Source organism: Callithrix jacchus, chromosome 21 (genome assembly GCF_049354715.1).
Source record: "Callithrix jacchus isolate 240 chromosome 21, calJac240_pri, whole genome shotgun sequence".
NCBI classification, from domain to species: Eukaryota; Metazoa; Chordata; class Mammalia; order Primates; family Cebidae; genus Callithrix; species Callithrix jacchus.
The window spans coordinates 44,657,373-44,680,544 of NC_133522.1; the positions used below are offsets into that span (position 1 = coordinate 44,657,373).

A 23,172-nucleotide genomic window follows, 5' to 3' on the forward strand; every position below is an offset into this window, starting at 1 on the left:
ATGAGATTTTAGACGGGGGATTGAAGCAAGCATCCCCTCCCCATCTTATTCCACTCGATTCCTTGTGGTCTGGTCTTCTTTAACCACGTTGCTCTGCATTTATAGGCATTAGACTGTCCCCCTGAGGCTGGTATGACTGTTAGGTACATCCTCATGGGCTATTTTTCAATTATGGGATAACGTTCTCTCCTCACAAATGTTCTGGCAAGTTTATGAATAAACTTCAGAAGCACAAGTTTCGAGTGCTACCAAATAATGGCAGAGTCTATAAGTCACAGAAATCATCAGTCTCATCTTTACTTATATCCTAATCGTGTTTTTCTTCAGAGGTGGAAGTTGTCAGATTTCACAAGTTTCCGTGCCTCCATTATTGCTTTAAACCCCTCGTGCACACCTATATGTGTAGTAGATACCTTGCCCTGCCACAGTCCAAACAGGAATTTCTATAAAGTGTTGGTACATTGTATGTCTTTGTGTGTGTGTGCATGTATGTATGAAATGAAAGAATTCTTTAAGTCCAAACAAAGGGAAACATCACCCATAATTCCACCATCATAAACAACCAACATTAATAATTTGAATTTTCTCTTTTCCATATTTTTTTCTACCATGCCCTTGCCAGTGTTGGGAAAAGACTAGTTTTTTCTTAAATTTCCATTTCTTTGGAAAGATTGTTGCTGGGACTATTTCTTATTAACTATCTGCATTTCCTATTTTGGCTTTTTTGTTTGTTTGTTTAGGATTTTTGGTGTTTCCTTTTTTTTTAATTTTTTGAGACAAGGTCTTCCTTTGTCACCTAAACAGGAGTACAGTAGCATAATCACGGCTCACTGCAGCCTCGACCTCCCAGGCTCAAGTGATCCTTTCACCTTAACCTCCTGAGTAGCTGGGACCACAGGCATACACCACCGTGCCTGGCTAATTTTTTTGTAATTTTTGTAAAAACAGGAGTCTCACTATGTTGCCCAGACTGGTATCAAACTCCTGGGCTCAAGTGAAGTGTTTTCAAAAGGACATATTTCTATCTCTTACAATTTTCCTGAGTTCTGGTATTAATTAAATGTACAATTAAATATTTTGGTTTTTTTAAATATAAAGAGCATTTTCCACTGTTTATGCTGTTTTTAAAACAGAAAATCTGAGGAGTACAAGGTAGTAGAGTAGGAAACGGGGATAAATGAAACTTCTCTTACTCCTCCTGCCAAATGCAGTTTCTTACACTTTAACACTTTTAGAATGTTCTATCATTTTTTAAACTCTCTGTAGGCATATCGATTTTGTGTGGAAAGAGATTGAAGAGCCCTCAAGGTTTTTAAACAAATTCTTAGTCAGTAAATGCATTTCCTCTTTCATTCACATCCCATGCCCATTCAGCATTTTCTGTGTGCCTATATCACTTAACCAATAAAGATTTTGGAAACAATCTTTGTATAACATAATATTTTATTTCTCATAACGTGACCTAAATATCCACAATTTTGCTTTTTGTCACCCCATGCCACCCCACGGTTTGGAGGAAAGAGACCCCCAGCCCCCAGTTTTCTAGGGGTGGGACTCCTGAAATTCTCATCCCATGCCTTCGTGGGGCTTCACACTAGGGCTTGCTCCTGTATTTATTATTTGTTCACCCGACACAGGCTTGCTGTGCCTGATGCATTCCAGGCACCACTCTGTGTGCTAGGAATAAAGAAACATCTATATCTGGTACAGTCTGGCTGGGGCAAGAAACCACCAACATAATAAGCAAATAAATGTGTTTTAAAAACCCATAACATGGGTTGTGCCCCGAAGAAAAATTGATCAGGTAAAGATTGATCAGGAAAGGGGATGGCAGTGGGGAGAAAAGCCATATTAAACTGAATTCCAGCTTCCACCTTGCCTTGTATTATGATCAGAAGAAATCCTTCCACTGTCTTCCTCACGCACACATGCACACACACATGCACACAAGTACACACATGCGCACACACAGGCACACACACACAACTGTCAACCCCTGACAAGTGGTGACATCTGTCTCACCTTTGTGCACCCCTAACGCTGAACATAGCTGTGCATGACTGACACAGTTCTGTTAAAGCAAAGAAAATATTTTCAGGATGTCTCCATTAATTTCGTGTGGCCCGCCAGCCATTTCTGGAAGTTTCTTGAATTCTCTGAAGGTCCCTTCTGCCTTTAGGCATCTTCTGTCTACTTGGTGAGTCGTTTCTGGGGCTTTCCTTACAGCAATTCTGCTTATTAAATGTCATTCAGAAAAATGACATTGGAGGCAGAGGCCTTGAAGTTTGGCTCCATATCGTTGGTCAGGTTTTAGGTTTTTGCACTAAACACAGCCCTGTCTGCGATGCCAACAAACACTCAATTTGTCATCAGAGGGCAATCCAGCACTCCCACACAGCCAGATTGCCAAACTTGCCAATCCAAGTTTAAGGTAATCCACCTCAACCTCCCGAGCAGGTGGGACCACAGGCATGCACCACCTCATGCGGCTAATTTTATTTGGTTTTTGTAGAGATGGGGTCTTGCTGTGTTGCCCAGGCTGGTCTTGAACTCCTGACTTCAAGCAATTCTCCCAAAGGGCTGGGATTACAGGTGTGGGCCACCACACCTAGCCTCTTACTGTCTAATAAGTCATCATTAAACACCATGTTCCCTGGGAGGCTGTGGAGGCCAGGCAGGGAGGTCCTCTCCCTTCTAAGAAAAGGAGACTCCTTCTGAGTTCACAACAAAATGCCAAGTCTGGAAAAGATTAAAATAGAAGTCTTTGTTTCACACTTGCAAAAAGGTGAAAACTTTCATGTGTGCTTCTGTTTATATTAAATAAAAAGCCCATTTTTCTTGGGACAAAGGCATCTTAAAGAGAGTTGTAAGGAGAAGGAACTGTAGGGACAAACTCCTCCTTTCTTTTTTTTTTTTGAGACAGAGTTTCGCTCTTGTTACCCAGGCTGGAGTGCAATGGCTCCATCTCGGCTCACCGCAACCTCCGCCTCCTGGGTTCAGGCAATTCTCCTGCCTCAGCCTCCTGAGTAGCTGGGATTACAGGCACGCTCCACCATGCCCAGCTAATTTTTTGTATTTTTAGTAGAGACGGGGTTTCAGCATGTTGACCAGGATGGTCTCGATCTCTTGACCTCGTGATCCACCCGCTTCGGCCTCCCTAAGTGCTGGGATTACAGGCTTGAGCCACTGCACCCGGCCAACTGATCCTTTCTTAACCTGAATCCAACTGAACAGACCCTGGCCAGACTGTCCAATCAGATCCAGAGGAGAAAACAGTGCCAATCTGAATGAATCGACTCGATCAGTTCAAAACGACAAATCACAAACTGGCATTATGGACGAGCATTTTATGATAAAACTCTGCTCGTGTGGCTTTTGCTGCAAAGTGGGAAATGGTTCTAGGAACTTACAGCTGTAATGAGATCAAACAGTGCATAAAACGGAGGTCTGAGGTGGAGATCTGGGCTTCGACATGCAGAAATAAGAACTGAGGTGTGTTGGGTGCTTTGCTGCTGGCAGCGTCCCCATGCGTCTTCTCCAGCTGACTCCAGCCTGATTCTCAGACACCTCTGAAAGCGTGGTGGTGTTCTCTTATACGTGTTAGAGATGAGGAAACCCAACGTCTGACAAGCTGTCTGTCCACCTGTTTGGCAGGGGCTGAACTGTGTTTCCCCACCAAGTTCATCTGTTGAAGCCTTAACCCACAGTACTTCAAAGTGTGCCTTTATTCGGAGATCGTCTTTCAAGAGATAACTGAGGTGCAATGTTAGGGTGGGCCGTAGTCCTATCTGGCCATGTCCTCACAAGAAGAGATGAAAACACAGACACACACAACGAGCATGACCATGTGAGGACACGGGGAAGGCAGCCGTCTACAAGCCAGCTCGGACGGTTCAGAAGGAGCCTCGGTGTGAGGCTCAGGAAGGAACCAACCCACCCACACCTGGACCTCAGACTTCCAGACCCAGGACAGAGAAAATAAATGTTGTTGAAGCCGCCTACCATATGGTCTTCATTGTGGAAGCCCACCACACTAATACATTAAGGTAAGGTCTCTGAGGGAAGAGTGGGGCTTTTGCTATTTTGATGAAAGTTCTTCAGATTCTGCAAAGCTGGCCTCATGTTCTGAGATGATTTTGATAGAAGGCACCCAGACAGCCTGCTCCCTCCCTGCTCCTCTCGTTCCTCCTCACTTTCCCTCCTGTTTTCGTCCTCTTCCCTCTCCCTTTCTCCTTCTTTCACACCGGGGGGATATGTTCGCCAAACATCTGCCAAGTGTCTATTGTGCTTCACTAAATGCTTTTAGTTTACGCAACTGCTGTGATTTCTCTCATCACGATTTGACTCTTTTCCTTTTGGGTGGATGGGTTTCAAGATCAATTCTCGTTGCAGGATGAGTATTTAACCTGTTACTTTTTTTTTTTAAGATATGGTCTCACTCTGTCGCTCAAGCGGGATTGCAGTGGCGTGATCACGGTTCACTGCAGCCTCAAACTCCTGGGCTCAGGTGATCCTCCCAACTCAGCCTCCCGAGTAGCTGGGACCACAGGCATGCACCAACTCACCTGGCTAATTTCATTTATTTTTTGTAGAGATGGGGTCTTGCTATGTTGTTCAGACCGGTCTTGAACTCCTGTGTTGGGATTACAGGTGTGGGCCACCATGCCTGGCCTTACCTGTAACTTCTAATTGCTGCCTCAACACTTCTGAAAATGTCTTTATTCTGCCTGTACACTGGATTGAAAGTCTCCATAGGTATATTAGTCCAGGTTGAAAACCGTCTTCCTGCAGAAAGCACCATCCTCCTGTCATTCCCAGAGTGGCTGCAGGGAAAGCTAAAGCCATTCCGAGTCCTGAGTCTTCATGTCATGCCTTTTTCTTCTCCCCGGAAGCTTGTAAAATCTTCTTACTGTTCTCATTGTTCTGAAATTGCAGAGCAACGAGTCTTCCTGTGGATCTATTTTTATCTCTTGCTCTGGCCCCTTTAGACCTGCAAGCTGGTGTCATACATTTCTGGAAAAGTTTCTTGAATTGCATTTTAAAGACTTACCAGCTTCTCTGTTTTCTCCTGCTGGAAGTCATCTGGAAGCTGCGTTTCCTAGTCTGGGTCTCCAAGTTCATACATTCTCTATTTTTTCTTCTCTCTTTTCGCTCTGCTCTATTTCCTAATAGAATTTTCCAGCAACGCCTTCTAATCCTTGTACTGGGTCTTTCCTTTTGGCTATCATGTTGCTTTCCCCAAGCTTGCTCAGCTTTTATTGTTATTTTCCAAATGCTGCTTTTTTATGGTCTCTCACTCTTGATGCACAGATGAAAAATCATCTCATCTCTCTAAAGGTATTAACAGCAGGTGTAGGCTTGGTTTCCTCCAGATTTCCTTTGACCTTTATTTTTACTGAGATACAATTCACATAACATGAAATTTGGCCCTTTTGAGGATATTCACGGAGCTGTGCAAACACCATCGTCATCTATCCCAGCCCATGTTTATCATCCTAATAAGAAGCCCCATACCTGTTAGTAGTCATTCCCCAACTCCACCTCCCCCCAGCCCCTGGGAAGCACTAATCCACTTTCCCATGTCTATAGATTTGTCTATTCTGGAAAGTTTATATAAAATGAAGGATATAATTTTTGATTTTTTTTTTAGATGGAGTTTTGCTCTTGTTGCCCAGGCTGGAGTACAATGGCAAGATCTCGTCTCACTCCAGCCTCCACCTCCTGGGTTCAAGCAAGTCTTCTGCCTCAGCCTCCTAAGTATGTGGGATTACAGGTGTCCACCAACACACCTGGATAATTTTTTGTATTTTTAGTAGAGACGCCATGTGGGCTAGGCTGCTCTCAAACTCCTGGCCTCAGGTGATCTGCCCGTCTTGGCCTCCCAAAGTGCTGGGATTATAGGCACAAGCCACAGCACCCAGCCAATTTCTGGTCTTTGTGTCTGGCTTTTTTCACTGAGCATAATGGTTTCAAGGTTCATTCATGTTGTAGCATGTGCCAGTACTTCCTTCCTTTTTATGGCTGAATAATGGCCCGTCGTACCAACAGACCACCTTTTGCTTATTCATGCATCTCTGGACAGACCCTGGGTCGTTTCCACCTGTCAGCTGTTGTGAATTGTGGTGCTGTGAACATGGGTGCACACACTCAGTGCAGATTTGACTCACACTTCCCTGGTAGCTAATGGTAACAATATTCAACATGTTTTCATGGGCTTATTGCCCAAATTGTTTTTAAAACTTTTTCATGTACTTTAACCTTTCATATTTGTCACTTCCGGCAGGTCCCTGGTGGTCAGCCAGTCCTTGGCTGCTTTGCTGTCCATTTTTTTTGAAGCAGAGTTGCCCAGGCTGTAGTGCAGCAGTACAATTTCCCATCACCACAACCTCCATCTCCTGGATTCAAGTGACACTTGTGCCCCAGCCTCCCGAGTAGCTAGGACTACAGCATGTGTCACCATGCCTGGCTAATTTTTATACTTTCAGTAGAGATGGGGTTTTACAATGTTGGCCAGGCTGGTCTCGAACTGCTGACCTTAGGTGATCCACCCACTTTGGTCTCCCAAAGTGCTGGGATTATAGGTGAAAGCTCCATGCCCAGTCTGTCTGTTCATTTTTAATCTGGGGAAACCCAAGAGCAGAGTTAGACATTTGCTCAGGGCCGCATCCACCAAGAGTTCCCCTGTAGCATGCTCTTAGGAGACTTCTGATGTAATTTTTTTTAACCAGAGAAGATGCTTCCAGTCTGCAGCCTGGAATATAAATGTCTGGATATCATCTTAGGGAGCTGAGGGGCTCTGCATTCTGCTGTGTGTGTGTTTCCTCGACACCCCGTTTTCTGGATAGTCCCACGTGCCACTGTGCCTGAGGTCCTCCATGACAGTAGCTGCTGGGACCTCTAGATGTGATCGTATTTGGAAATTGGAAATAGAGTCTTTACCAGAGAAGCTACTTAAGTTGAGGTCACATGAGAAAGATGGGCCCTTCATCCAAGAAGACTGGTGTCTTTATAAGAAGAGAAGAGGAGACACAGACGCAAAGGGGAGAGGGCAGCCATGTATGTAATGATGAAGGCAGAGACCGGAGGGATGAATCTACAAGCCAAGGAATGCAAGGATGGCTGGCAACACCAGACACTCAAAAAGGTAAGAAAGGATCCTTCCCTACAGTCTTCAGAAGGAACATGGCCCTGCTGACATGTTGATCTTGGACTTCTGGCCTCCAGAACTGTGAGGGGGTACATTTCTGTGTTTTTTAGCCACCTGGTTTATGATGCTTTGTTGCAGCAGCCCTGAGAAAGGTAATTGAATGTTCCATGAAGTGTCATGAGGGTGGGACCTGGAATTAGCTCTGCTGCTCTGCATGGCATCACTTTTCTTGTCCTCAGTTTGATTCCCCTTATTAAAAGTAACTGGAGGCAGGGTACACTGGCTCACATCTGTAATCCCAGCACTCTAGGAGGCCAATGCAGGCGGATTGCTTAAGGCCAGGAGTTCGAGACCAGCCTGAACAACATTGAGAAACCCTGTATCTCCAAAAAAAAATTGCAAAATTAACTGGGTATGGTGGCACATGCCTATAGTCCCAGCTACTCAGGAGGCTGAAGTGGGAGGATTGCTTGCATCTAGGAGGTAAAGGCGATAGTAAGCTGAAATCGCACCACTGCACTCTAGCCTGGGCAACAGAGTGAGACCCTGTCTCAAAACAAACAAACAAAAAGAAGAGTAATTGCTTTTAAACCCAAACCTAGGCGATAGGGTGTTTGCAGGCTGATTTCCAGTCAGCACATACGTGCCCAGCTTGCTGGAGTCCTATTTTCCCAGGCTTGCCTCTGTCTGCCTATTCGCCCTGGGTCTCTACCCACAGAGGCAGCCGTGGTTCTACAGCTTTTGAGCCTCAGGGCTGGTGAGGAGAGGCCTTTGTTGATCCTGCTCAACCGATGCCCTGCTGCCATGTAGAAGAAACGGTGGATATGTTTAGAAAGTGGTGCCAAGCCTACCCCTGAAATGCAGTTGCACATCCTGGGTAGGCTGAGTGAGGCAAGGTGAAACTATTGACTGGTATCATTTGAGATACAGCCAGCTAGTCAAACTGAAACTGAAAGACAGCATGGTCCCTCCGAGGGAAAAAGGGCAGAGATGAAAGCACAAATTTGTCACTTGTGTAGTGGCCAACAAAAAAGAAAGAGAAAATAGGTTTTACTTATTTAAATTACGAAAGTAGTTAGCATGTGCTGATTCAAAAAACTTAAAGGATATAGAAGTGTATAAGGTAGAAACAGAACTGCGTCTGCCTCCGCCTCCTCCCCTGCCCACAAGCCAGCCCTCCACATTCAGACTCCTCAGAAGCAACTGTTTTAATGCGTGGTAAACGTATTTAGAAGAGCTCTCTCCACTGTGCATAAAAACATGCTCTAACATCATTTTACTTCATTTTATTTTAAAACCACAGTGTTCGATGACTTGCTTTTTTACTCACTAGCACATTATGGGCAACTTTTCATAGCAATGAATACAGATTTATCTCAGAAAGTCATCTTGACTCAATCTCAGAATAACTCTGTGGGACACATGGGCGATTATGAATTCACAATGTGCCTTGGGGATACATCACCTGTTTCTATGGATGCGCTTTGCCGTGCATCAATTTGGCACACCACAAAGGCTGGATGGGTATCAATAGGTTGGGTCAGGAAGAGAAGTACACAAAATTATCAGCTCGTTTTAAAGCTAAGGTTTGTCACCACACATGTAGGAAGTGTCTCTTCCGTGAGCTGGAGAAAGCGATTGTTAGAGAAGCCTCAATAAGCATCAACAGTTCCAGATGATTTGAAGTTTTGCCAATGTCGAAAACAGTTGGAAAACCAGTGGAAAGTATCTTTTTATCTTGAGTCAGGTAGGGAATAAACCTAGTTTGCATAGTGTGAGAATGACTAGTATACAATGTAATCCTAAATCTTAAAATTGCTGGAGCTAAATCACAAAGAAAACCAAAAAAAGGGGGTAAAAGAGAAGATTTTTATCTTCTTTCAGAGGACAAACAATCTCAAGATTCCATCATTCTTTGAATGTCTCAGAAAAACAAAATTCGTTAAACTATGTTAGACATTTGGGAAAACAAAATTAATTTTCCCCCCCCAGATGAATCATTCTATCAGAGGTTCTCAAATGGGGGCGATTTTGCCCCCCACCCACGGGGGATGTTTGACAATGTCTGGAAACATCCTTGATTGTCATCACTGGGGGCAAGGGGTGGGAGGACCTGCTGCTGGTCTTAGTAGGTAGAGGCCAGGGATGCTGCATAATGTCGACAATGCAAAGGATGGCCCGCCCGCCCCGGAGAAGGATCCAGCCTCACATGTCAACAGCGCTACGGCCTAGAACCTCTATGTGATACTTCCCTAAAGAGATTGCTTTTTGTTTCATAATGGACTCAGCATCTTATTTAATCAACTTCATAAACACATAAGAAACAGAGGTCACATCATTCTCTTGTGAATCTAAACCAATCTAACCTAAAACACGCTAATCCTCCTCCAAACAAAATAGCAGTGGAAAATTCTGTATGAGAGTGACTCATATGTAAAACTATGAAGTGAGGTTAAACAGTAGTACCCGAAACATACAGCAGACCTTCCAGGCAGTCAAGAGATGACTTCAGAGGTTGGAGGGTAGGTCGAGTCTCAGTCAACAAAGCCAGAAACCAACCTGCAACTCACAAGAAACCTACTCATAGCTCCAAAAGGATTCTGAGCCAGGGGAACAAGGTTAAAATTATTTCCAACATAAAGGACAGAAACAGGAACTTAGCCTCTTATGTGCTTAGTCACCTAATAAGACACACACACACACACACACACACACACACACACTACTTAAAATACTTATTCTGGATTCTTGTGAATAAAATCCAGCTCGAGTATATGGGGGAAAAAATCATGGCCAGAAAAATCTTTCTTTTTTCACTGAGTACCAGCCAATAAATCAGCCTCTGATGCATCACTGAATTCAGCCTCTCACTTTCCCACCCTGCTCCCATCCCACCCCCACACCGAACCAGCACCAGCTCTGGATTTTACACTCCTAAGCTCAGCCCAGGCGCTGGTAGAGGTGGAGCATCTCATTGCCTCATTCATACCTGCTTTGAAAGATACCCTTGTCTTACTCAGTCGGAAGCTCTTCAAGCCCCCCAGTAAGGCCAAAGAATGTGAAACATCTCAAACAGCACAGCATCGTGTACATAAACTGTTTATTTAAGAGCAGGCAGTCATAGACCGTGGGTGATCCAGGAGATGCATCAGTAGATGTACTGTGGCCTCAGAAAAATCCATGCAGCAATCACAGCAGAGATGACAAAGAGTTGGTTGCAGGAGGCCTCTGCCCAGGGACGGTGGCCGCCTACTCTTTGCAGTTCAGGCAGAGCGCAAAGGCCCCTCCCAGGGCCCTAGGGAAGGCTGAATCCAGTCTGTGCCTGGCTTGCCTAGCTTGGCCCTGGGCAGAGCACATTTCCTCCACCCCCCCAAGACCGATTGCTCCTCTTCAGCCCTTCTTCCCTAGAAATCAGCTTCGATCACTGACAATGCACTCTCAAGCTTCTAATTCGCCTAAATCTCAGGTTACTTGCAGCCCGATGCAAATGCTTTGGTGAATGGGTTACCCTAAAATAAGAGGGTGATGAAGAACGATGGCCAGAGTATAAAGAGGGGTTCCCTCTAAGTAAGCTTTGCTCTGCCCTCTGTGTTTTCCTTAGAAACCGGAAAACTGCTGAGCCTTATTTGTGTTTAAGCCATCATAAACTAAATAATCAGTTCCTATTAATGACCCTACTTATTCAGCTCCTATTTTTAAATGCTGGTCTTTCAGCATGCTCTATGTGGGTGGTTTTAATTAAGCCTAATTGTAGATACGTCACATCCAAATAGACACCCTACTCAAATGATTAACAGGGCTTGGAATCTAGTTCACTAAATAGGAGTTTGCAATGGAGTGATGGTGTCTATCAAGCTGAAACATATCATATAAATTATTTCTCTGATAACCATAATGGCAGAGAGAACTGTTTCTTAGAGTCATTTAGGATTGGAGCCACCACTGGTCTCAGAAGTTACGTACTCAGAGCAGTTGTCAAGTTTGCTGAAAGATTGTTTTCTTAAATTAGCTCTAAGTTGGAATGTACTAGTTTTTTAATATTCTTTTGCATTTATATTCCCAGAGGTCTTCTTAAAAGTGTCTTCTGACATGGCAAAATAATGGTATCATTTAAGAAGCGCTAATCTTAAGTAAAAACAAACAAATGATTCACCTTCAGTGCAAAGACCAATTGCTCCTCTTCAGCTCTTCCCTAGAAATCAGTTTTGATCACTGACAATGCACTCTCAAGCTTCTGATTCACCTAAATCTCACCTGTTTTTCCAACATCTCTGAGAGCTTGGCATTGCCACTTTTTACACATGAGAAGTGAGGATATCGAATCTCAGAAAAGTTATCTGACCTCAGTCCAGGATCTCCTGGGAACAGAGCTGGGCTTAAAAATTACCTGCTTGAGGTTTCACCTGCAGGTGACTGACTCACGGGGCTCTGATTTCTTGGGCTAAAGCATCACCTGTGCACCTTGTCACTGTACATGGGCAGCGCAAGCCAACCTAGCAGCCAATCAGGGATCACCATAACAACACAGCGGGACTCAGCTCTCCACTTGCACACCTCCACCTGCCTGTCTGTAGTCCACATTGGACACTCAACGCCCACAAAGGATTTGAAATTATCCCAAGGCTCTTTCATAGGGCACATAAGAGCAAATAACAAGCTGTCCTCGGCGGTGTACTGCAGAATGCATTATCCGTTGGTCGACCACAAAGATTCAGTGAAGTATTTGTCAGGAGTTTGTCTGAAAAATGCTGTTTCCGTGATGTGCTTGCAGTGCCTTCTGTCCGAGTAGATATCAATGCATTTCAATCCAGCAGCATAAGACAAATGACCAATAGAGACAGTCATTTCCAGGGTAGCATTTTTATTATTTTCAGCAAATTTTTCTTTGTGGGATGCTCCGATGGGCAGATTAAGATGTACCGTGACAGTGATAGAGAATTGGCAGTGGATTGAATCGAAATTATGTCTCATTTCAGGTGTGGCCTAGACCAGGTCTCACTCACTGGCCTTAACTGTCAACTGAAATGAGAGGGGGTCATTGTAGTGAAAGTCAGATTTGGGAGATTTAGAAAATCAGGAGCTTATTGCTGTCCAGGGACAGATGGACCTTTAGATGTTTGGCCACCCAGCCCAGTTGACTTAGATGAAGTATGTACAGAGGTTAGAGCCACAGACTTTGGTTACATTTATCTGACAGAATTCTAATTCCTTCTCTGTGTTATCTTGAATTTCTTTGGGTTTTTGTAACACAGCTATTTTGAATTCTTTGTCTGAAAGGTCACATATCTCTTTCTCCAAAATTGGTCACTGCGCCTTATTTAGTTCACTTGGTGAGATCATATTTTCCTGGGTAGTGTTGATCCAGTAGGTGTTCTTCGGTGTCTGGGCATTGAAGAGTTAGGTATTTATTGTATCTTCACTGTCTGGAGCCACAGACTTTGGAATCAGACATACCTGATTACACATCTCAGCTCCTCCATTATTTGCTGTGTGACTCCAGACATGTTACACAACCCCTCTGAGCTTCTGGTTCCCTGCATCCATAAAACTAGACAGTCATACTTAAATTATTGAATCATTAAAAGGTTTAAATTAATTAATGAAGACAAAATGTTTTATTCATAAAAAACGCCAGTAGATGTCAAAGGGAGGGAGTGTCGTTTTTATCTGAGCATTTGCACTGAAATGAGAACATTATGATAGTATAGTGCATAGCAAAGCCAATGCAGCCATAATTCTTTAATATTCCCGAATGAACTGACCACGTAGAGAAATAGTTGACACTCAGACCCCCTCCACACCTACCATCAGCCTTAGTCTGATGGAGTCAGTTTCTATGCCAGTCTTAGTAACAAACAAAGACTGAAAACACTGCAAATACAGTGCAAACTGACAACATGAAATTTTAAATCTTGCCTATGACACAAGGTTTCCTGAAGTTAAAGAAAGTGGAGGAGCTACGTTAGTGTAGTTCAGTGTGCAGTGAAAGCTGATGTTGCGTTATAATCCAAAACTCGTTAATAAAATCCAAAATTGGCTTGGTGCTATGGCTCACTCTTATAATCCCAGCACTTTGGGAGGCCGAGGTGGGCCGATCATTTGAGTTCAGGAGTTCAAGACCAGCCTGGACAACATGGTGAAATCTCGTCTCTATTAAAAATACAAAAATTAGCCTGATGTGGTGGCATGCACTTATATTCCCAGCTACTTGGGAGGCTAAGACAGAAGAATCCCTTGAACCCGGGAGTCAGAGGTCGCAGGGAGCCGAGATAGCGCCACTGTACTCCAGCCTGGGTGACAGAGTGAAACTCTGTCTCAATATTGTAATAATTATAATCCCAAATGACTTCTCTTTTTATTTTAAGCTTTATTTTTCAAGATGAGGTTTCAGCTGCCACACAGTCTCCCCTAACTGGTTCTATAAAATCATGCTCCCTATTTTAAGTAAATTCACTTTAAGTGAACTCTTGTTGGTACAAATTACTCTTTGAAGACAGAGGTCTATGTATAAATAAACTTACATGTGTCATTTCGCAGAATAAGGAAGAAACAGTTTCACAAATTATATCATATCCATTTGAACTTGCTTTGGGCAAAGCATCGGATAAACACCTGTCGGGTGGGATTAAAGTGCCTGTGGGCCATGGGTGAATGGGATGGAGAGAGGAGGAAGATAATAAGAAGAGAAGGCAGGAAGAAGAATCAAACAGACGGAAATGGAACAGGAATCTGTTCGTGAATCTACTTCCCTCAAAGGTGGTGCCTGGGCCCCCCAAGAGCAGGAAGCGCTTCCTTCTGAAGCCAGCAGAGCTCTTCTCACCACGTGGCCAGAGTCTGCCTTGTGCATGGATGTCATTGCCTGAGTGACTTCAAGATGCAGACGGAGCATGGTTTCACCCTCAGTCTCTCCTCCTCTGGTTCACACCCATGTCTGATTCCTGAGCAACACTGTGCTCCAGAAGGCCACCTCCAGTCTTTCCCACCCACTTCCAATTTGCCCTTGTCCCTTCCTCCAAGCCAAGGCAGTGGTTGTATAAACATGGCTGTGTGTACAACACTCAGCCTTTACACTGATCCCCACTGAATGAATAATCTCATTACCGACCTTCTAAGAGAGTCTGCTCCCTCAGGACTGCCGTCTTCCAGCCCTTGTAGCACAAAAATGATTCATTAGTCCATTCATCACAAATAACATGAGTCACATGTTATGAAGAGCTAGGAAGACGTATTTTGTGTACACTGAATTCTAAGGTTTGCAAATTTCTGCAATTTAACTTTATTGAGGAGGGAGTGGGGTAGAAACGAATTCCACATTTTTTTCAAAGTACAAAAACCCACATCAGGCAACATCTGCGTGAATCAGTCTCCAAGGACTTAATGTAAATGGTTGTTGATATAAATAGATGTGCTTTTAAGCAAAGACAGATGTCCCAGCCCCAAATGTTAAGAAAACACAGAAAACAATTAAGTTCAAAGACATGTTGGTTTTCGTTTATTTCCCAATAGGTGAATCTTTGCTGGGCTATGACACCAAGGGGTGAAAGAGAAAACACTGTTTCCCCATGGAAAGGCATGCTGTGTCGTGGGTGACATGCATGAGTCCCACACACTCAGCATGGAGTCCACTTGCCTACCCAGTGTGGCTCGAGAGGCCCAGGTCTTGACGCCTTCCCTTACTCATGCCTTCTCATGGCATTTGCTGATTTATTTGAAGACACCCCTATTCAGAACTCCTCAGAATATTATTTCAGGGAATACTAAGTGGGAGCATTAGGAAATATGTCCCCGGAATATTGGGATCTATGGGAGAAGCCATTAGAAGCCATCAGGACTGTGGAGCAAGAGTGGGCTATGGGGCCATGGTCCTCAGTGGGAATGGACTTGCATCTCATTCTCCTAGACCAAGCATGTGAAATCTGAAAGATAATCCACAAATCTGCTTTTCAGTGAGAGGAACGTTCCCCGTGAGATTATCTGGAAAGCTAGCACCAGGCAGAAAGGGTCACTTCTACGTAAAGAAATTCACATTGTGTGGGCACTATGCCAGAAAGCATTTTCACATAGATTCCCTTGTCGAATGTGAGGGATGTGATGAAGAATTTAAAGCTTTGCAGGAATTAGTGACAGAAGGCAAATTTGCATTTTAACCATACCACCCTTTGCATGGTAGAAAATTCTACCCCACATACCCAAAGCAGGTCTTCCCTTCCTTCTGAGAGGCCGAGGCAAAGACCTTCCTGGTTTCCTTGGGAAACCAAGAAGGGAAAGAAACTGTAGCTGCTTTGGAGGGTTCCTTGGACTAAATCGGGGGTGCCAGTGCTGGAAAATAAAACAGGCTGGCAGGCTACCCCCACCCCCACCCCAGGCCCCAGCCAAAGCATTCCGGGCTCTGTGGTACAGGCAGGGGGAGGATGGCTGGTGCCCTTCACCCTGAGGGCATGGCTGCCTTTCTGACCTACCTGGGAGAGGGAACCCCGGTTGGCTGAGGTTTAAGGTAAAAAAGCCTAGCTCTTTTGTTGTTTGTCATGAAGCCAAATGATCTGGGACTTGGTTCTTTCTCATATGGTCGGAAAAGAAAGTCAAAACAAAGTTCCCATCACGAATAACCTCAGGACACATGTCACACTCTTCCTGGGCCCGAGCACTGTCCGTGATTAGAAACAACCACTCACTGGTGAGTACACAGGCTGGGCAGACTATCAGAAGTTGCAAAGAGAGTCTCTGGTTGTGTTGGGCAGATACCAGAATCAGTCAGTGATCTGAAAGTCTGCTGTCCATGCTGCTAGACATCTGTGAGTACTAGGATAAAATGTCACATTAATCAAACATTCACATGAGGCCATGGGTGATGCTTGGTGTTTGTAGATGTGGTGTAGATAGGCCATCCCATGCTCTCTTCCTGGGCACGCAGGAGGACCACCTTTCCAAGCCTCCCTTTCCTCCTTTTGGGTTCTGGTGAGGGGCATGTGAGCAGAAGCGACGCGAGTCCTGTAGACTTGGCCATAAAGCCCCCTGGATGATCTTTGACACACTCTCTTCCCTTTCTGTGACAACCCTGGAGGCTGTATATTGACATTGGTGGCTTCACAAGACATAAGGAAACTAGATCCCTGGATTATCACATGGAGAAGAGCCCAGCAGAGCTGCTCAGGCTGCATTAGAATGGGAATGAGGGGAAGCAAACCTTTGTGACATTACAACACTGAGATTAGGAGATTGTTAGCGCAGCTAACATTTATTATTCTGATGCATGCATCTTGTTTCTGGGAAGTATAGATGGATACCACCAAGTAAGATGCTTTCATGTAGTTTATTTATTGGCATTTCCCAGATCAAGGGTATAGTTTAAAATCAGTTCCCCAAAAGTCACAGTTGGGAAGAGAAAGAGAAGCCAGAGAATGAAAGGAGCGTGGTGCTGCTCACTTTGGGACCCAGTTCCACTTGATTCTTAAACTAAAAAGAAACTGAAAGGGTTATTCAGTTCATTTTCTAATTCTGAGCATAGCTTAACCCAGATCATCTTTGAAGGACAGTCTGTTCCCTATTCCTAAGTGCAGCCAACCATGAAATTCCACCGCCCAGCCTAGTCATTTAGTGACTCAAAACCTGGGCCCAGGGAGCTCTTTCTGAGGGCCAGTCCAAGCCCCTTGCTGGGCCATATCTTGCTCCCATTTCTCCTTTTCCCCGAGGAAACAGATTGTGGCTTACAGTTTCAATATGGTGTGTCTGCCTTTATATGGTTACTAACATCATATGAATTCCCCGTAACTCTTCATTCTTGAAGTAAAATAATGCATTTCTCTTAAATGTATTTAATCCATCCAGCAATCCCTGACTACGCAGCCAGCTCTACTTCAGGAAAGTGATGGCTCAGTCTCTGCCTCCAAAGAGATAAGACGGGCACATTAAAAAGTTCACAGGATCTTGCCACATGTTACAATGAACGAGAGGGAACTGATGAGGAATAAGACATGAGCTCCAATCTGGAGGGCTTCCTAGAGAAAGTGGGCTCCCAGGGGCCCTGAAAGACCGTGAGAACTTGGAAGAGTCAAGAGAGAAGTGAGGACATTAAGAGAAATCTAGAGGCCAGGATGAGTGTGGAGAAAGATGGTGAGAAAACCAGTTTGGTATGGAGAAGAAAGGGCTCAAGGGAAGAAGAGTAAGAGCCAGTCCTGGAGGGTGTGGTAGGAGGAATGATGGCCCTCCGAGGGTAACGAGTCCTCCTCCCTGAAGCCTGTAAACATGTGGTCTTACATAGTCAAAGGTGCTTTGCAGATGTGATTAAGTGCAGGATCTTGAGATGGGAAGATGATTCTGGATTTTCCAGATGTTCCCAAAATGTAATTACAAACATCTTTAGAAGAGAGAGATGAGTCTCAGACTTGAAGAAGGAGATGAAGGGAAGGAAGCAAAGGTTGGGGAGAGAAAGTTCAAGATGCTTTGCTACTTGAAGATGAAGGAGGGGGCCCTGAGCCAAAGGATGCAGGTACCTGTAGAAGCTAGGAGGGACAAAGAAACCAATTCCCTGCTGGAGCCTCCAGAAGGCATGCAGCCTTGCAGACACCTTGATTTTAGGAATTCTGACTCTAAAATTGTAGGATCATATATTTGTGTTGTTTCAAGTCACTACACTTATGGTCATTTGTTATAGTGGCCAGAAGAAATGAATGCAGATAATTTCACATTTCAAGCTGATGAGACTTTTAACCTGCCGAAAAATCAGAGTCTTGGACTCAGAAGGTCTTTGATCAGAGTCATGAAGTTACTCCTTCTTTGTGTGTGTGGTGTGAGCTCTACGTAAGCGCCACAAAACACGTCTTTGCCCATATTGGTCCCCAAGAACCACAGCATGGATGAGAGTGCTTGCACACAGGTGAAACCTGGCAGAGTATTTTCTGGTTGAATGAGAAAATAAGTAGTAAATGCTGCAATCTCTCTGGTTGAAGTCCTCAATTCCTCTTGCCTGAACCATTTCCATATCCACCTTATAAGCCTCCAGGCTGCAATCTTGTCTCCATTCCAACCTGCTGCCAGGGTCATCCTCCCATGCAAGCCTTGGTTATGTACATTTCATCCAAATAAAATTCAAAATTTTTAAAATAGTATACAAATATTTTGGCTTCCCTGGACCACATTGGAAGAAGAATTGTCTTGGGTCACACATAAAATATACTAACACTAACAACAGTTGATGAGCTAAAAAAAGAAAAAAACTTCATAGTGTCTCAAGAAAGTATTGGGCCACATGTGGCCCATGTGCTGTGGGTTGGACAAGCTTTGTCTAAAGCCTTCTATGGCCTCAGACTGTCCTCTAAGCAGAAACCACCAACACCCACATGGTTTCCTGTATGTGCTGGCAGAACTTCGCTATTAAGTTGCCCTCTCTAATATGACTTTACTATTGCAAGAAATCATTGTCCAGGAAATAAAAGTTACTAAGTTGATTATTTCAGGAACTTCCCAGAAAAGCTAATTTAAGTGACTATCATACTACTCAACTCTTCAATAACTAGTATCAAGGATTATTTATTCCCTAAGACGCTTCTGAGAACCCTGCCTTAAAACCCTCACCTTGCTGTCTTCACAAATCCTGAACCATTATATCATGATCCTTAATCCTGTTCCAGCTTCTTTCCAGACTGAAAGACCTGCCAAGCCTTCTAAACCTTACAAATATTCCAACTTTGTTGTACTCATGGAAAATACTATACAGACTTTGTTGAGATCGTTGTGTTGCTTACCATGGGAAGCAGTAAACTTAGCTTTGCCTGACCAGCAGGTTGTTGGGGTGATGCTTTGGGGAAGTCAGTACCAGAAGCAAACTTGCTACTTCATGCTTCTCTCTTCTAGAAGGCAGAATAATGGCTACCCAAAGACGTCCACATCTTAATCCTGGGAACCTATAAATATGTTTCCTTATATAGCACGAGGGAATTAAGGTAGCAGATAGATTTAATGTTCCTCATCAACTGACTTTGAAATGATGAGATCATTGATAGAGTTTGAATATATGTCCCTGTCAAATCTTTTTTTTTTTTGAGATGGAGTTTCGCTCTTGTTACCCAGGCTGGAGTGCAATGGTGCAATCTCGGCTCACCACAACCTCCGCTTCCTGAGTTCAGGAACTTCTCCTGCCTCAGCCTCCTGAGTATCTGGGATTACAGGCACACACCACCATGCCCAGCTAATTTTTTTGTATTTTTGGTAGAGACGGGGTTTCACCCTGTTGACCAGGATGGTCTCGACCTCTTGACCTCGTGATCCACCTGCCTTGGCCTCCCAAAGTGCTGGGATTACAGGCGTGAGCCACCACGCCTGGCCAAATCTTATGTTGAATTGTAATCCCCAGTGTTGAAGGTGGGGCCTGGTAGGAGGCGATTGGGTCATGAGGGTGGATCCCTCATGGCTTGGTGCTGTCATGATAATGAATGAATGATCAGGAGGTCTGGTTTTTAAGTGTGTGGTATCTTCCCCCCACTTGCTCCCTCTTTCCCTCATTCTTACCATGTGAGATGCCTGCTCCTTCTTCTCCTTCCAGCATGATTAGAAGCTTCCTGAGGCCTCCCCAGAAGCCAAGCAGATACAATCACTATGCTTCCTACATAGCCTGCGAACCATGAGCCAGATAACCCTCTTTTCTTTCTAAATTACCCAGGCTTAGGCATTTCTTTATAGCAATGCAAGAATGGCCTAATATACTTATCCTAGATTCTCCAGGTGGGAACTCATGTAAATACAAGGATCTTTTTTTTTTTGAGTCTGATCTTATTTATTTGTTACTCAAAAAATCTTATTTCTGACTGGATTCAGACTTAGAAGCAGAAGCTCACAGAGACGAAAGTCTGCATCTCTGCACAATTTGTTCCTGGCACTTCTCTTCAGCCTCCTTCATTCTCTTGGCCAAAAGTTTAGCATATTCTGCGGCCTCTTCCTTGTTTTTCTTAGTATGCTGCTTCTTCAGAGCAATGCGCCGCCATTTGTGCTACAGGACACGTGGAGTGACAAGACGCTGAATCTTGGGTGCTTTGGTCCTAGGTTTCTTACCTTCTTTGTTTAAGGGCTTTCTTACAACATACTGGCAGATGTCATCTTCTTTAGAGAGATTGAAAAGTTTGCGGATTCTGCTAGCTCTTTGGGGCCCCAGGCGATGAGGCACGGTGGTATCAGTTAGTCCAAGATTATCTTTCTCTCCTTTTTTTTTACAATAACCAAGTTGAGAACGCTCAGATTAGCATCCACAATGCAACCACGAACTGATTTTCTCTTTCTTTCTCCAGTTCTCCTTGGTGTGTAACAGGAATGCCCCTTACTCAGTAGCAGGCGGACACGGCCATGGGTCAAGACACCCTGCTTCATGGGGAAACCTTGTTTGTCATTCCCACCACTGATTCGGACCACATAACCCTTCCATTCTTCACCCAGAGCGTCAGCAGCAACTTCTGTCACCATATGCTTCTCACAAAAAGTACGAAGTTTGTGTTCATCATCCACTTCAATGAGTTTCTGGCAGCCAGTGGCTGGGAAGGAGATGTTCAGCTTCATCTTGAAACAACTATACGCCTTCCAGGTGCCGCGGAAAAGAGCAATACAAGGATCTTTAAATGTGGAAGGGGGAAATTGAAACAGTCAATGTCAAATCTACGAGATGCGGGAAAGACTCAACCAACCATTGCTGGCATCGAAGATGGAGGATGGGGCCACAAGCCAAGGAATGTGGGCAGCCTTAGAAGCTGGAAAAGGCAAGAAATGCGTTTCCTTCTGGAGCTCCCAGTAAGGGATGCAACCCTGCCAACACGTTAATTTTAACCTGGCAAGACTTGTATTAGCCTTCTGGCCTCTAGAACTTTAAGATAATATTGTGTTGCTTTAACCCAGCAAATATCTGTTAATTTGTTTTGGCAGCAGTAGAAAACCAGCTGCATCTCTCCTTGATGATGCTCCTTTCTCCATCTGAAATTCCAATCTGATCTCACTCTTCTGCCTGTTGAAATCCTGCCTACCCTTTCATTTCAATGGCAGATCCACCTCCTCCGAGACACACTTCCCTGAACACCCCTTTTCTGAATCCTCTCAATATCTGGTGTATTCTCCTTTATTTTATATGATCACATTTACTAGGGTATGTAGTGTATATCTTCTATGTCTTATACATAACTTTTGCACAGCTGAATAGTAGAGATATTTCACTGTAACCATACCATTATCCCTTTAGCCAGCTAAATAATGTCCTTGGTGGGTACAAAAGTATCTTGATGGAAGTCATATATTTGAGGAATCATACGTAAGTTCCTCATTAACTAGGGGTGGGAGAATCTTCCTCTTTTGGAGACTAATATATCAACTTGAAAGTCAATTCTAATAAGAAGATTGAAAGAGTGATATGGAAAGGAATTTACAAACAATAGAAAATAAATCAAAGAACACTTCTTGTGGCCGGGCGCGGTGGCTCAAGCCTGTAAGCCCAGCACTTTGGGAGGCCGAGGCGGATGGATCCTGAGGTCAAGAGATCGAGACCATCCTGGTCAACATGGTGAAACCCCATCTCTACTAAAAACATTTTTTTAAAAAAAATAGCTGAGTGGCACGTGCCTGTAATCCCAGCTACTCAGGAGGCTGAGGCAGGAGAATTGCTTGAACCCAGGAGGTAAAGGTTGTGGTGAGCCGAGATCACACCATTGCACTCCAGCCTGGGTAACAAGAGTGAAACTGTCACACACAAAAAAAAACACTTCTTGTAAGGATACTTTCTCCACTGGGCATCAGGGCTGTTGCTTTGAACCTATATCTTTTCCAGGGCCTATGAAAATGTTTGAAAGTCTAGACAAGAAATAAACATTATTAAGTTAACATAGGTTCATCAAATGTCTACAAAATGTAACATTATCTCAGCTCATTAATTGAATTTTGTACACATACAAATTCCATTACATTTGAAAAAAATGTGTAAGTTTGTTTTTCTTACTTCATCAGAATTCAGAATTCTCAAGTATGCACCAGGAATGAAAACAGCTACTTTTAGTCAACTAATTTTGAAAGCAATGTTTTCTTTTAATTGTTTCAAATTATTTTACATTCAAAAATATTTAAGATGAGAAGTAGATGCATTTAAACATATGTGATAAAATGTATCATGGAGCCTCCAAAATTGAGAAACGCTACAGCTTACCAAGGGCTTAAAGCAACCCTGTTAATTACCGAGCAGAAAGGAACAGGGTGTGGCTGACAGGTAATGTGGACGATGATGGTAATACCAGTGACTCATATTTTTCGCACACTTACCGTGTGTCCTTTATTTCTTTCATCATTTTAAAAACATTGAGGTAAAACTCACATAACATACAAGTGACAATTTTGAAGTACACAATTTAGTGCATTCACAATCTTGTGCTGCTACCAAGCTACCACCTATCTCTAGTTTCCAGTCTTTTTCACCAGAAAAATTCCCCATAAGTTTCTAACAATAACTCTCCACTTCTTCCTCCCTTTAGCTCCCAGAAACCACCAATCTGCTTTCTGTCTCTGTAGATTTGCCTATTCTGGACATTTCATGTGACTAGAATCATACCAGTAACTTTCTGTTTCTGACTTCTTTCACTTTGCATGTTTTCAAGGTTCATTCATGTTCTAACGTATGTCAGCACATCCCTTATTTTTATGGCTGAATAACATTTTGTTCTGTGTATTGTGAGCTATTATAAATAATGCTGCTGTGAACATTTTATACATGTTTCTGTGTGGGCATATCTTTTTTTCTTTTTTGGTGAGACAAGGTCTCACTCTGTCACCCAGGCTCTGAAGTACAGTGGTACAATCATGGCTCACTGCAGCCTTGAACTCCAGGGCTCAAGTGATCCTCCTAACTCAGCCTCCCAAGCAACCAGGTCTACAAGCATGTGCCACCACACCTGGCTAGTTTTTGTACTTTTTGTAGAGACAAGGTTTCGCCATGTTGCCCAGGCTTGGTTTGAACACCTGACCTCAAGTCATCCACACGCCTCAGCTTCCCAAAGAGCTGGGATTACAGG

General features: G+C 43.8%; 1 pseudogene; it reads right to left on the reverse strand.

Annotated features, from left to right (window-relative positions):
• Positions 1-19,920: 19,920 nt before the first annotated feature.
• On the reverse strand, positions 19,921-20,697 carry LOC100397486 (small ribosomal subunit protein eS6 pseudogene; annotated as a pseudogene).
• Positions 20,698-23,172: the final 2,475 nt, after the last annotated feature.